The 16,299-nt window shown below is 35.0% G+C and overlaps 1 protein-coding gene across 2 annotated transcripts in view; it reads left to right on the plus strand.

The window, feature by feature from the left end:
* The window catches only part of LOC120780465 (nephrin-like), a 791,640-nt gene that overhangs the window by 741,275 nt on the left and 34,066 nt on the right, over window positions 1-16,299 (plus strand). The window lies entirely within an intron of this gene.

A 16,299-nucleotide genomic window follows, 5' to 3' on the forward strand; every position in this document is an offset into this window, starting at 1 on the left:
TTAACCGTGCAAACCGAAAATCCGAAAACCGAAAATGATAACCTTGGCAATTGGTTGCGATAGGAATTTTGTGCACTTTTCTAAGTTAGGTACTACAAATTTTTTAATCACGCTGCTCGGGCGCCATGAAAATTCTCAAGCGTTTTTGAGAAATAAAATTGTTTTAAAATTGTTTTGGGATGCGTGTTTGTTTAATATATTTTGTTTTTAAAGTATATTCACTTAGCACAATTTAACCAATTGCCTGTACCGAACACTTGAACTTACGGAAATTGCGACGGCGAAAAAAGCGGAAAAAAGAGAAACGCGTGCGAATTCTATGGTAGTCTAATAACAATTACCTCTTTGTGCCATTTCATCTAGTTGCTTAGCCTAAATCTTAAAACTAACGGCTTAAGCTAGTGGTAATGTTAATATGTATTACAGAAAAAAGGGGTAAGTATAATAATTTTTAACTTTCGTTAGCTATTGTAAAAGATTACGTTGAGGTAAGTAATATACATATTAGTATTAAAAATGGATTATTAAGGTAAGTATACAATAATATAATTCAATATTTTATAATTTTTCTAAATCAATTTAATTAATTTTACTTTTAGGTTTAAATATATATTTTGTCGCTTGACGCAACACATGGATTCAGCACCGATTTCCATGCAACCAAGTTTATTAAGAATGAGAGATAGGTGCGAATATACCCTTTGGTAAAATTCCTGAATAGTATGGTTACCTTGAACTAATGACGTCATTTGGTAAATTTCGTCCCTTTTATCGGCGTAATGGAGGGTAAGGCATTTTGAAATAGCCTTCCATTCTAAAGGTGTGTTATATGATTCGAGGGCAATATCTGCGTAGCCCACGATTTTGTTTCTTACTACGTTAAGGATACCGTAGTATTTTGGCGATCCTCTTTGAGGTTCGTATATTTCCAAAATTCTGTCCACGCTTTTCTTCCACGAACTGAATTCTCCTGGATTCCCAGAGAATTCACGAAGACATCTTACCACATCAGGGATTTTGTCTAGGTCGTTAATGTTGTTAGTCAGTGTAGGGTCTATAGTCACGTCAGTTAAGTTTGCAAAGTTTGCGTTTGGATTAAGCGCAGCTTGGACTATGTTTCGTCCTTCTTGTCTTAAAATGTTTGTGACCACACCACTTATAATATTGGTTAATTGTTCCAGATTCATTTCGCCAGAATCTGGAACAGGATGGGATGTTTGGGTATTGCCTGCGGTGGGTGCGTTTAACACAGCAGGTCGTATGGGTCGTATGGGATTGGTTGGCATAATTTTATTGGATATTTTGAGGATATTATTGTTTTTGAAAACCAGTAGCTGGTTTTACCCTTTTATCCTGGAGGGTCCTTTGGGTAGGAATCGCAGAATTGGGTTAAGTTATACTACTTTTGCGTACAAAACTTCGTTAAGTTAATTGTTTGCAGAAGTAGGAGTTATTATTTTTTATCGCTTTACGCCCTTTTGATTATTTGTAAATTTATATGCACTTAAATTTCACAATTTCAATTAGTTAATTTCACTTTCACTTATGTTCAATATTTTATGAAATATTTACACATACACCCGCGGCCAAGCGTAACTTACCATTAAGAAATTTCTAGCGAAAACGTATTCTATCACTCATTGTAATGGTACTTGTTGCGGTAATGGAATCTTTCCGTTAAGTTTTAATGAAGTGATCTCTGACTTACACAAATATAAAATATTAAAAAAAAATAAGTTCTGTCAAAAAAGTAAAGTAAACCAGAACTAAAAAAAAATGTTAGAAAGTGTTTGGGAGGAGGAAATTTCAAGCAGTGTTTTGGAGAAACTTGTTGGGTCAATGCCTGCTCGTATCGAAGCTGTAATATCCGCTAGAGGTGGACCGACGCCATATTAGATTTCCCTTTATTCTTTTTGAATATGTTGTAATTCCATTTTCAATTGAAACAAAAAATGTTGTTAAGTTATTACAAGAATTAGTAATAATGAAATCAAAGACTTGTGTGCAAATAAAAAAAAAGTTGTCTCAATTTAATTTTACAAATGGGCCAGATTAAAGTCAACAGTTAACCAAATATATTCGAGCCATCTATATATTCCCCGTATTCTATTAAATCCATAAAAAAGTTACCCAAAGAACGAAAAAATTGAAAATAGTGAAAAAATATCAAGTGGTAAGTTACGCTTGGCCGCGGGTGTATAAAATTTTAGTTTTCTTCTTAATAATTATGTTTTGAAGTTTAATAACAATTTTTTGAATAAAATTTAAAATTCTCAAATATAATTTTTATTTTCAATTAAACTTAATATCTCTATTTTTTTCCATAAATTTTCAATATTCCACGTATATATATTCTGGCTTACTTTATTTATTTCTTTTCACTTTCAAATGTTTTATAAATTTCCTAATTTTTTAATTAATTAATTTAATATTTCTTAATCTATATGCTTACTTATATCTAGCCTCCTGGCGCAAGGGGTGTCGTCCCGTTTGCTGTCCTACTAGGGTCCCTCGTTGCGCACGTGGTGGAGGGTGCGTCTCCTTCCTATCGGATCCTAACGCTTTCAGTCCGGTGTAAGGGGACAGCTTCCCATCAGGATACCTTTGGTCCTTCGACGTTATTATTCTTTATCCTTTGGGGCTCCGGTAGCCGCTCTTGTGTATTACTCGGTATTGTAATTTGTACTCACTCTCGTAGCCTTACTTTTTAATTTTTAGGCTTTCACTACCTTCGAGCGCGGTCCCTGCTCGGGCGCCAATTAAACCATTAGTTTTTGGTTTTTATTTTTAAAAAGAATAGCGGACTCGCTTCCGCGTCTTTATTATTAAAATGTTGTCTTCAGACTGAATACAATTTTTTCCTTAAGTCTAAATTAAACCTACGCTTGTACCGGGTCACGTTGCCTATAGTCAGCAGTTAATCGGATGCGCGTGTGAAGCCGCTAATATTGCTGATGCGACGTCAGCTATTGCTGGGTTTCGAGTTTCGTACTGAGTTGCTGACCGATGGTGCGAATTGTCTGAAGTGCTGTGTTAACTTATATAAGTTTGCACAATATGTGCGTGTTTATGTGCATACGTAAGATGCTAAAAATTAATTTTTTGTTTTGTTTGCAATCCTGCTTGCTTGTGCTTTAACAAGAACAAGGGGTATTGCTGGACGGGTGCCGATTTGGTGTTTGAATATAAGTATGTGTGTGTGAACTCTTGAAAATGGCAATACTTATGTATTTGCTTTTCCTTTCTACCAACTCTTGAAATTTTTTGTGTTAATTAAAATTTCGCATTTATCGTTTTATTTTTTCCAAATTTTGTAAAATTTGTTAAATTTTAATTTAATTTTGTACCCTATGTACGTTGTATATACCGGCATAGGCAAATTGTATGCCGTATATATGTACATATGTATGTGCGTATATTATTTGCCGTACGGATAACGCGGGAATAGAAAATCGGTGAAGTGCAGGTATGCACTTTTGTTAATCTGTAAAATTTTAGTGTTTATACATACGTGTGGGTGTATGTCGCATTAATTTTGTTTCTCACTTTTTCCGGTATGTAATAGGTATGTACATATGAAAGTGGTGACTATTGACCATATATGTATGTTTGGTTTTGTTATTTTCTTTTCTCTTTTAAATTTCGCAATTGCCCTAGCTTACTTTTTGCGCAATTCTGCTTATACTGTTGAGTATAAGGGGTATTGCCGGAAAATGTTGTCAAGTGAATACTTGAAAAAAAATTTTTTTTTTTAATGTTATGTGTTTAGATACACAAATGTAAGCATAAGTAGGCCTTTTACGAAAGCAAATGCGAGCCACATACATACGTATGTACATACATTCATAATAGCAATGCGTGCGACATCTTTCGCATCTTCGTTGTCACGGTCAACCAATGGCCGAAACTGGCGTTATGTCAACGAGTCAAGTGCTGAACAGATTAAGCGCGAATACACACGTTCTTATGGACACAGTTATATAGTTCTCAGGGACACAGTTATTGACGCAGCTTCACAACTACATAACTGTGTCCCTAAGAACGTGTGTATTCTAATTTTTTGACAAATGTCGCTTGCAGTCTGCCGCACTCATTGTGTTCAGCACTTGTGTGATGATAGAAAATCCAAGCTGTGCCGAAAAAAATAAACGAATGGAAGCCAATTGTCACCGCTTCCCTTGTCGCTGTACAGCTCCGCCTACAAACCAGCGTAAATATGTATGAGTGTGCATACATATCGACGCAGATTTTTGCGAGTCACGAAAAAATATTTTAGACAAATATTGTAAATAGACAACGGCTATGTCGGGCTCGGGGAGATGTTACGGCGTCTGTTTTTATTAATGAAGCGAGGTCGCTTGTGGATTTTGCGCCTGCGTTTGTGAATGAAATCGTTTTTGTTGTAAAATGTAGTAAATTTGAGCTTCGCCAATTTGGCTGCCATATTGACTTGTGATGCTTCTGCTATTTAGACAATTGTTGTTTTTGCAGAACAATGCTTCAATTTATTGTTGGTGACATATTCACACGTGTACGCATATGTATGTTTGTATGCTTGTGCATTATTTCTTCGGAAGTGTATGCAAATATATGTACATATAAATACATATATATGAATGCATGAACATGCAGATTAATGCGCGCGCATGTAATACATTATATTGATAAGTGATAAAATCATGATTTGAATTTCTGAATCCGCACATGCGTATACATAATAAGATTATGATATGAGAATGTGCAGAGACATAAGATTAATATGATAGAAGATGTACAAACATGCATACATACATACATATGTATATATGTGGGATGGCAACTCTATCCTGAGCGAGCTGACTCAGCGAGCTGTTGCATCATCTCACTGATTGGACGACGAGTAATAGACGAGACTGCGAGCGCGACGGATCGAGCGTTAAAATTACTTGTTTACATTGTTACTTTTGAACTTTTAATTAAAATACATTTTCGTGTTAAAAATAAACTTTAAGCCACTTTTGAATAAATTAAAAGCTATATTTAAAAATAAACTTAAAAGCTATATTGAAATAAATCAAAATCTACATTTTGGGGGCTCGTCCATAAGTGAAAATTTTGCTGTGTGCGATTCGGCATAATGGCGTCGCTTGGTGCGTTTGAAAAGATACGTGAAAATCTAAAGCGTAGCAGAAAAGAGGCTATCGCGGCGTTGCACAAGTTTGTGTTTGAAAATGACGGTGACCGAGCAAACCGCAAACGGTTGCGCGAATTTGAAGGATTTTTGTTTGATGCCAGCGACGAGGCATACTTACAAAAGTTAGCATACGTAGACAAAAATTTAAACGAAAACGACCTCGCTTGCATATGCAACATTTTAAGTATAAATTACAAACGCGAAAATTTAAAACATTACATATTTGAAAATCTTCAAAAGGGACGCTTGTTATACGCAGGCGCTAACGACGACGACGGCAGCGACAGCGCTAACGAAAACGAAGAGAGCGACGACGAGAGCAACGACGGCGACGGCGCAAGCAAAGACGATGCAAGCGACGCACAGTGGCATTTCGCCGGAAAAAATAGGATTTTTCCACTTTCCAATTTCAAAACTTTAATGATTTTGTTTTGTAAAGAAATATTTGGATAAGAAAAATTCAAGAAGGTTTTTTATATGAAAAGAAAAATTTTATAGTTAAAAAAACTAACAGAAGTCGACGGAAAGTTATTCAATAAAATCAGATTAAAATTATTGTCCAAATAAAGAATTTTTTTTGTGTGTACGTTTATAGCTATGGCTTTTCTTTTAATTTCTAGTGAAAATATAGCACCTACTTGTTTATAAAAAAAAAATTTATTGAAATTGGCAAAGTAAGCTATGTTTTATAATTTTTCAAAAATTATACTAATAATATCAACTTTTCATTTTTTGATGGAAAAAAACTTTATGTGCTTTGCCTTGCTTAGCCCTCTTACTATAAAAAAATGAAAGTTCCGAGTCTGTACTTTCAACTAAAAAACAAAAAACAACCGCCAATTACCGTCCCTTATGGTAACATCGATTTTAATTTCAAAAGTCACTTCCAATATTTCATACAAATGGTCAATAAGACAAAATATGTAGTATACTTTCAGGCTCTCGGGTAATTCCACACCTTCTTCAACTACATTTTGTCGACCAATTTCATTTGAATTTGCAAGGGAAACAAAAGAGAAAGTAATGGAAGTTAACGAAAAAATTAAGTCAGATATTGTTGCATTGAATAGTACAAAAGTTGTTGTAAAGGGCAAGGAAATTAATGTATTACACAAGCTCCTTTTTACAATGCTGGATGGTTAAACCGCTCAGATAGTGACACATACTACTGCAGCAGCAGTATGCTACATTTGTGGAGCGAAACCTACTGAAATGAACAACTTAGAGTTAGTTTCCATGAAAACAATTAAACCTGAGGCATGTGAATTGGGAATTTCATCCTTACATGCTAGAATCAAGTTTATGGAATGCATTCTCCATATAGCTTATAATTTACCATTTCAGAAATGGGCTTCAACCTTCCAAAGCAAAGAAATTAAAATACAAAATAATTTACCATTTCAGAAATGGGCTTCAACCTTCCAAAACAAAGAAATTAAAATACAAAATAAATTAAAAATACAAGCGGCCTTTAAAGATAAAATGCGGTTGCGAGTTGATTTTGTTCAACAAGGTACAGGAACTTCTAGCGACGGGAACACGTCAAGGCTTTTTTTTAAACCCACAAATGGTTGCGGATATTACTGACGTCAATGAAGAACTTATCGATCGATTCAGGATAATTCTTCAAATAATGACATGTGGCGAAAAAATTGATAGTGACAAATTTAAATTATATACGTCGGACACTGCGAAACCGTTCGTACAAAATTATAGTTGGTTTTATATGCCTGTTACTGTGCACAAAGTACTAATGCATGGTAAGGATATAATGGATGTTGCCGTATTACCAATGGGAATGCTTTCAGAGGAAGCCGAAGAAGCCAGAAACAAAGACTACAGGAAGTATCGATTGATGTTTTCGAGAAAGTGTGATCGAATTTCCACAAATACTGATGTCTTCAACAGACTTCTTATAACTTCGGATCTTTACATAAGTAGCTTCAGGCGTCATTCGAACAAAATTTCCATAGAACTAGATCCCATTGTTAAAGATATGGTGCTTGCATAATATTACAAATAAAAACTAACACAATTTTTCGCCTGTTACATATTCAATTAAAACATTGCATATTATATTGGATTTTTATCAAGGTAAAGGTATAAATAACGTCACTTTGCGTTTAAGTTTAATTTTTTTTCATCAGGAGAACTCAATTAAGAAGTGCCCCGAATTTCAAGTCCCTAGGTTCAAAAATAAAAATTTTGGCAATTGCAGTTATATGGGAGGTGGGTGTGGCAGTGGGCGGTTTTCCAAGATTTTTTCAAAATTTCTTAATTTAGTCCAGAGAAGTGTTTCTGCAAAGTTTCATTGTTGTACGAAAACTCCTTCTACTTTTTTCCAAGAAATGTATGGAGCGGTGCCACTGTGCGACGTGGCAAGCTCAAAACACAACAACGATGGCATAAATCAACGAGTACAGACTATGGGAGTAAATTCAACGAGAACAACGAATATAAGAAAAAATATTAACGACGATTGCTTTCTCTCTTTTGCGAATGAGGGTGAAGCGAATATAAATACAGACGCGGCGAGAAATATTACGACACAAATGTCACGGTTTGCTATTAATTTTCGAGACGTAGAGGATTCGGTGAGAACATTTGACGGCACAGAAAAAATACCAGTTGAAATATGGATAGAAGAGTTTGAAGAGACAGCGGCAATTATGTTTTGGGACGAATTTCAAAAATTTGTGTTTGCTAAAAAATCGCTTAAAGGACTTGCTAAACTTTTTATATCAAGTGAAAGAGGTATCACGTCGTGGGCAAAATTAAAGCTATGTTTACTTGATGAATTCAAATCAGTAACAAATAGTGCACAATTGCATAAATTGCTTGTGGGTAGAACAATGAAGGAAAATGAAAGTGTGCTGGAGTATTTTTTTAACATGAAGGAAATTGCTTCGCGAGGCAATATCGAAGAATGCGCGTTAATTCAATACGTGATTGACGGAATGTTAGATCTGAACATTAATAAAACAATTTTGTACGGCGCGAAAAATGTAAAAGAATTTAAGGAAAAACTTAAATGTTATGAACGTATAAGCGAAAGAAACAAGCAAGTGACGGTGAAAAACAGCTGAAAAAAGAAAATGACAAAATAGAAAATGACAAAAAAGAAAATGACAAAAATATTAAACGAGACTTTGTGTGTTATAACTGTGGTGCAAATGGGCACAAATCAGTAAATTGCGATAAAAAAGAAAAAGGTACAAAATAGGCTTCAATGAGTGAATCAAAAATTCTGCTAACTGGCTTTGGTAAAAAATGTAATTTTAAACCAATGAGTGAAATAGAAAATACAATAAAAATTGACGATGACTATTACAATTTGTTTTTCCAAGTGGTGGCAACTGAGTTTTTGGAAGTAGATATGATTATCGGTGCTGACTTTTGTTTATTAGCTGAAATAAAAATTAACCCTTCAGGACTTAATATAAGAAAATTGAATAGTGAAAATGAAAATGAAAATAGGGCGTTTTCTGTGTTTAACATTGAAATTGAACCAGAGAGTGGTGATAAAATAAATATTGACGCAGGTGCTAGGGCGTATGCTAGACAAAAAGTTTTTGAACTGGTAAAAGACTACAAACCAAATAAGTGTAAATCTACCAATGTGCAAATGAAAATAGTTGTTAAAGACGAAAGCCAATATTTTGTACGCCGCGCAGATTGCCTTTTAGTGAGCGATGTGTTGTAGACGACCAAATTGAGCAATGGCTTAGTGAGGGTATAATTGAGATATCGGAATCGGAGTATAGTAGTCCGATTGTCCTTGTCAAAAAACGCGATGGTACATCTAGGCTATGTATGGATTACCGTAGATTGAATAAGGTAATCATCAGAGACAGATTTCCACTATCACTGATAGAAGACCAATTGGATAGACTACAAGACGCGAAAGTCTTCAGTACAATTGACCTGAAGAACGGTTTTTTTCATGTCCCTGTGGCAAAGAGTAGTCAAAAATACACGTCGTTTATTATGCATAGTGGTCAGTATCAATTCTTAAAGGTGCCGTTTGGTCTTGCAAATTCGCCGAGTGTTTTTCAGCGACACATCAACGCAATTTTCCGTGACTTAATGCGAAGCGGCATTGCACTGTCATACATTGATGATATCATAAAACCATCTAGTGATGAAAGTGAGGCTTTGAACAATTTAGAAAAAGTGTTTAATGTATGTAGAGACCATGGACTGCAAATAAACTTTAAAAAATGTCAGTTTCTTAAAAGAAAAGTAGAGTCCCTTGGACATACAATTGAAAATCAGCAAATTACGCCTTCCCAAAGTAAAACCGAATCCTTGTTAAAATACAAACTTCCACAAAACCTGAAGCAATTAGAAAGTTTTCTAGGATTAGCTAATTACTTTAGAAAATTCATAAGAAACTTCTCGACGATAACTAAACCGCTTAGTGATTTAAAAAAACAAAATAGGAAATTCGAAATGAGAGAAGAGCAAATAAAATCATTTGAAACGGTGAAGCAGCTTTTGAGCCAGAAACCAGTTTTGAATATTTTTAATCAGCGTTATGAAATAGAGGTGCACACAGACGCGTCCGCCGATGGTTACGGTGCCGTACTCCTACAAAAATCACCAGAAGACAAACAGTGGCACCCTGTGTATTACATGAGCACGAAGACAACAGATGCAGTGAAGAAATATTCGAGCTATGAACTAGAGGTGTTGGCAGCTATCGAGGCGTTAAAAAAATTTAGAGTCTATTTACTCGGTTTGCACTTTAAATTGGTGACAGACTGCAAAGCCTTTACAAAGACATTGGAAAAAATTGATCTGTGCACAAGGGTGGCTAGATGGGTACTATTTCTGCAGGAATACGACTACGTAGTGGAGCACAGGTCAGGCTCGCAAATGAGACATGCCGATGCTTTGGCAGATATGCCGTGCTAAGTATCAACAGTGAAAGCATACTTACAAAAATTCATCGCGCGCAATCCCAAGACGAAGAGCTACAAACGATGAGGGAAGTACTAAAGCATAACTCTGCATACGACGACTATTTCATTAAGGGGGACGTTTTGTACAAGTTGATCGACGACGTTGAATTATTGGGGGTACCTCAAGAAATGCAGAGAGCCATCATCAAGCAAGCGCACGAAAGAGGGCACTTCGGAGTCAAGAAAACGAAAGAACTTATAACCAAAGAATATTTTATACCGGAACTAGAAGTGAAGATACGAAATACTATTACGAATTGCGTGCAGTGTGTTGTAGGCAACCGTAAACAAGGTAAACAAGAAGGAGAACTGCATCCTTTAACCAAAGGAGACCAACCGTTACATACGTATCACGTCGATTTTCTAGGACCATCAGAATCCACAAGCAAGCAATATAAACATATATTCGCGGTAATCGACGCTTTCACCAAATTTTGTTGGCTTTACCCAACCAAAACGACATCTGCTAAAGAGGTAATTTCAAAGTTAGAGCTACAGAGTGCTGTATTTGGCAACCCATTTCAAATAGTATCAGATCGTGGTTCGGCGTTCATATCTGAAGATTTCAAAGCGTACTGTGGGGCGGAAAAAATCATACACTGCAAAGTAACTACAGGTCTACCCAGAACCAATAGTAGAGAGGCTCAATGCGACAACAATGTTTTAGCAAACTTAGCATAAAGATCCGACGAAGTGGTACAAATATGGATAGCGTACAAAATCAATTAACTCGACGTACAAAGCACTGGTCATACACCGCGAATTATTAGTAGGTACTAAAGTACTAAAGACGACCATGATGTAAATCAGCTAGTTCAAACGAAATCGTGAAGAGCTACAACGACGGCCGTGAAATAATGCGAAAAGAAGCGAAACAACAAATACAGAAATCACAAGACGAAAATCGAAAATACTATAACCTTCGTCGCAAACCAGCAACCCGCTACAAAGATGGCGATCTTGTGGCTATTAAACGTACGCAGTTCGGTGGAGGGTTAAAGCTTAAACCAAAGTTTTTGGGTCCATATAGCGTGGTAAAAACAAAAGCAAACAACACGTACGATGTTACGAGTCGGTGACGGCGAAGGAGCCAAACGCACGACAACATGTGCAGAGTATATGAAGCCTTGGCCGGAGAATGATATAGTCAGTGGCACATTCGAGTCGAATGCCTAGCAGGATGGCCAAGATGTGGGATGGCAACTCTATCCTGAGCGAGCTGACTCAGCGAGCTGTTGCATCATCTCACTGATTGGACGACGAGTAATAGACGAGACTGCGAGCCGACGGATCGAGCGTTAAACTTACTTGTTACTTGTTTACATTGTTACTTTTGAACTTTTAATTAAAATACATTTTCGTGTTAAAAATAAACTTTAAGCCACTTTTGTATAAATTAAAAGCTATATTGAAATAAATCAAAATCTACATATATTGTTGTGATAAATTTAATTTCTATTAGTAGGAAATATAATATAATACAAAAATATTTATTAGAATAGTATATTAGGTAAAAATCAAAGAAAATTATTAAATATGCAAGTCCAAATTGACTATAAATATTACTATGCATGAATTCATACAAAATTATACTCATATCATAATTATGTTTACATGTCAATATTGAATTGCCGACGGCAAAACGCAAAAGCATACATATTTGCATACATTGCGTTTCCCAAGTTGAAAGAAAAAGTGAAGCATGAAAATATCACAATGCTGTTGTTGGGAGCATCATAAGGAGCATGTATACATACTTACATATATTTATGTCTCTTCATATTCTTGGGCATGTGAGACAAGAACATAAAAAATGTGTTTATGTTCTCTGTGTGAGAGGTGTATTTTGTACACATTTTTCGCTGTCAAAATGGAATAAAATGTAAACGAAAAGCAAAACGAGACTCTTCGTTGGGAGTGTATTTCTGTCTCTTCATATTCAATGCTTCGGCATATAAGTATGCCTTGTCATCATATGCCGTAAATAAATATATTTCTGTCTCTTCATAATCTCGGTTAAAATATGTGAGAAAATTGTAAGCAATGTAAGCAAGTCGAACCTGCACCTTCTCTATACTTGATCGCTCTCTCATTGTACCAGCCTTCGCGGACAAACCAGCGTAGATAGGTATGTATGTTTCTGCATGAGCTTGCATACATAAAATGGCGCAAATTTTTGCAAACTGCGTAACAATATTTTTTACATTCCTTGACAAATACAGTCAATCCCGGTTATGTGCCACAATCAAGGATATAGATTTTTGTGGTTTGTTAAAAAGGAAAATATAAAATGCATATAAGCGAGTGCGAATACTTAATCGAGTGTACTTAAAACAATACTTTCTATGTATTTTAACAAACAAACCGTGAGATGCACCGGGATCCACTGTTCACATAAATCAGAGGAATATTGAATATTTTCTTTGATTAATATTTCTTGACTTCAAAATCGACAAATAAACTATGTTGTCAATTTTATTATAATATATTTAATACTTATATTTGCGGGTTGTTACTTTTTCCGTCTCATGCAAATGTCAGAAATTGTTCAATTTATGATTTTTAGCTTTTGCCATCGTCGCGAAAAAACGCTTGTTGTTTGCAAAGGCCTGCTCGGGGAGATGTAATGGTGTCTACTTTTATGAATGAAGCGAGTTTGCCTGTTGAAACTGCGCTTGCGTTCATGAATGAAAATATTATTGTTAGGTTTTTTCTACAAATTTGGGCATCGCCTATTTGGCTGCCTTATTGACTCGTGACGCCGCTGATGCTATTTCAGATATTTGTAGTTTTTGTGGGTGACATATTTACATGTGTACGCGTATTTGTATGTTGGTTGGTGTATACATTATTTGTTGAGCAATGTCGTACACATATGCATATGTATGTACATACATACATATGGAGCATTGCGCGCACACTTTTTACTGGTAAATGATAACACATATCACGTTTTGAATTTGAATTCTACTTCCATATGTATGTATGTAACTATGTGCTAATATCTAGATGCGTATGAAAATTAGAATGAAATGTAATTTACATACATATAATATTATTGTAATATATTAAGTTTTTTGGAATATTATGATAGTATCTCATATACATATATAGCATATATACAAACATATTCATATATGATATTATATTATATTACCAAACATAAGAAATATTTAAAAAGTAGCTCTTATTTGTACATTAACTACAAATATTACTTTGAAAAGAGCAACATTTCCGAAGATAATTCGGGCTATTCCGGCCGAAATGCTCGAAAAAGTTGCCCAAAATTGGACTTTCGGAATGGACCACCTAAGACGCAGCCGCGGTCAACATTTAAATGAAATTATCTTCAAAAAGTAAATGTCATGAACCAATCTAACGTTTCAAATAAAGAACCGATGAGATTTTGCAAATTTTATGCGTTTTTTTTTTTTAAAAAGTTATCAAGCTCTTAAAAAATCACCCGATATTTGCGGGGTTTTCACTTTTTCCTTCTCATGCAAATATCAGAAATTGTTAAATTTAAGATTTTCCGTTGTTGGACCTTCTCTATAAATATACTTACGTTCTCTGGTGAAACACTTCCATCTCGACTGAGTTAGCGAAAAATATTTTTACTTTCTTCGCGCCGTAAACTTTCTCTCTGATAGACGTTCTCTGTTCATGAATGAAATATACGTTCTCTGCTGTAAGATTTACTACATTTGGCTGCCATGCCTATTGACTTGTGACGCTTCTGCTATTTAGACAATTGTTGTTTTTGTAGAACAATGCTTCAATTTATCCCTAGAACACACACCTGGGTACAAATGTATCCACTTTCAACTTTGAAGTCTTGTAACTTTTGAGTTCAACCGTGAGATCTGCAAGGAGTTACTTGAATTTGGTGTTAACTTGTGCAACATCAAAGTAGGTATGACTTGTTGCCTGAAAAACGTCTAACATACAAGTCGCAACTTGCTTGTTCCATTTCATACCTAATCAACACAGTGATCAGGTTTGCTTGTTCGAATCATACACATGTACAGTTTGAAACGTTTCAAATCGTTGCATGTACAGTCGAGGCTTGTTCTGTACAAATGGCTTGTTGGATTCTTACCAACTCATGAAAACGAAAACAGTTCGATATCATTCCAGTGTTTTTATTACAACATTCTGACGTGCCCAAAGTATGTCTAATACTATTGACAATATTTCTGAAAAACTTATAAGTGGTATTCTAAGAAAATCATTAAAAAGAAAAGGACGTAGTGAAGTGTGGTCAGTTTTTTGCGAACTTCAAGATGATAGTGGATGCACTGTTAATGAATTTGTATGCTGCCGTAAATGTGAAGCCATTTTTCAGCATAATGGAACGCAAACATCTAACTTTCGCCGTCATAAGTGCTTCATACGGAAAACCCAAGAAATTCCCTGTGTACAAGTAGGGCAAGAACAAAAAAAGGGTAAACCCAAAAAAATGTAAATACATAAGTCGTTAGTAAATATCTTTTTTTAAACAGATTTCTTGCAAGAATGTGTAAATTGGATGGTAGCAGACTGCAGACCATTTGCAACGTTAGGTGGTGATGGATTTAAGAATGTAGCGCGACACCTCATTAAAATAGGGCACAAGTTCGGAGAACTCATAGACGTTGACGATTTGATTCCTCATCCAACAACACTCGCCCGGCTGATAATTCAGGTCGCAACTGAAAAGAAATTAGAAATGCAGAGCAAGCTTCAAAGTATTGTAAACGCTTCCGTAACTGCTGATAAGGGGTGTGAAACAGAAATTTCTTATGTGCAGCCATACACTTTTTTTACAATGGCAAATTTGAAGAGTTTGTTCTAGGCGCGAAAACTCTTGATTTTGAAAAGTCGACTGGCATTACAAGCTATGATGAAATTACTTTTATAACAGACAGATGCTCAAATAGGAAGAAAGCGATAGAAAATAATACGCGGCTTAACTGCTGCAACCATTTATTTGCTAATGTTTTGCAAGCTGCTTTTAATTCAACTGCAGAATTAAAGTTATTAATAGAAGATAGTAAAAAGCTGGTTAAATATTTTAAAAAGGCAAACTTACAAATATTTTTAGATACAACATTGAAAAATTTTTGTGTAACACGCTGGAACTCAAACTATTATATGTTTAAATCAGTTTATGATAACTGGAGTAAAATCAGTGAACAACTGACTGCAAAAAGTTTCAAATATTATTTTTAATATGTTACAATCATTAGTGAAGCTGTGTGATAACTTTGAAATTATTTCGAAAAAACTGCAAGGCTCAAAATACCTGACAATTCCTTACGTTTATCTGTCAATAACTCGTCTTAGAGAAAGAAAAACAAAATCAGCAGGACCCTGTTCCTATTTCTGTTTTAAAATCAAATATTTTGCAAGAAATAGATAACAAATGGACGCCTAACTTAGACATCCGGCATAAGGTCGCAGTATTTCTCTATCCGCCTTCTAATAACGTTTTATCAATGGTGGGAAAGCAATAAAATTGAGTTTCCAACTCTTTAGCTTCGCATTTAAAATATTATCAATTCCAGCTAGCAGTGCAGCCAGTGAGCGCACTTTTTCACTTGCAGGTAATATAATAGTAGAGAAACGCAATCGCCTAGCTCCTAAGATTGTGGATAATATCTTATTTTTAAATTCTGTTTTAAAAAATGAAAATAACTAAGCAAATAATATGCTTAGAAAATGTTCTTGCCGAAATAATACGCACATATGTATTTACATGGTAATATTCTGTATTTATATACGCATTTCTTATTTAACACTTATCAATATATTTATATAAATGAATAATTTCCAAAATTAAATAAACAAAAAGGTTGAATGAACATGAGAAACCGAAAACTTTACAAAAGTTTTATTTTATTATTATTATTTTCATCCATAAATTGTATCACATATGTACATACCTTCTAACTATGTATGTATACAGATTGATATGAATTGACAGTACGTACATCGAACAAGTCATACGTACTTTTCTGCTTAATGTTCAACTCATTGATGTGTACATTTTTTTCGAACAGAATCATTGATGCGTATATTTAACATGCTTGGCTTGTTTGCCTTAGGAGGAGTGCAACTCATACCTATGAATTGCTTTACAACGTGTTGGCTTGAAGCTTGAAAAGTTACTTGTTGCAGATC

The sequence above is a fragment of the Bactrocera tryoni genome, unplaced genomic scaffold, assembly GCF_016617805.1.
Source record: "Bactrocera tryoni isolate S06 unplaced genomic scaffold, CSIRO_BtryS06_freeze2 scaffold_25, whole genome shotgun sequence".
Taxonomy (NCBI): Eukaryota; Metazoa; Arthropoda; class Insecta; order Diptera; family Tephritidae; genus Bactrocera; species Bactrocera tryoni.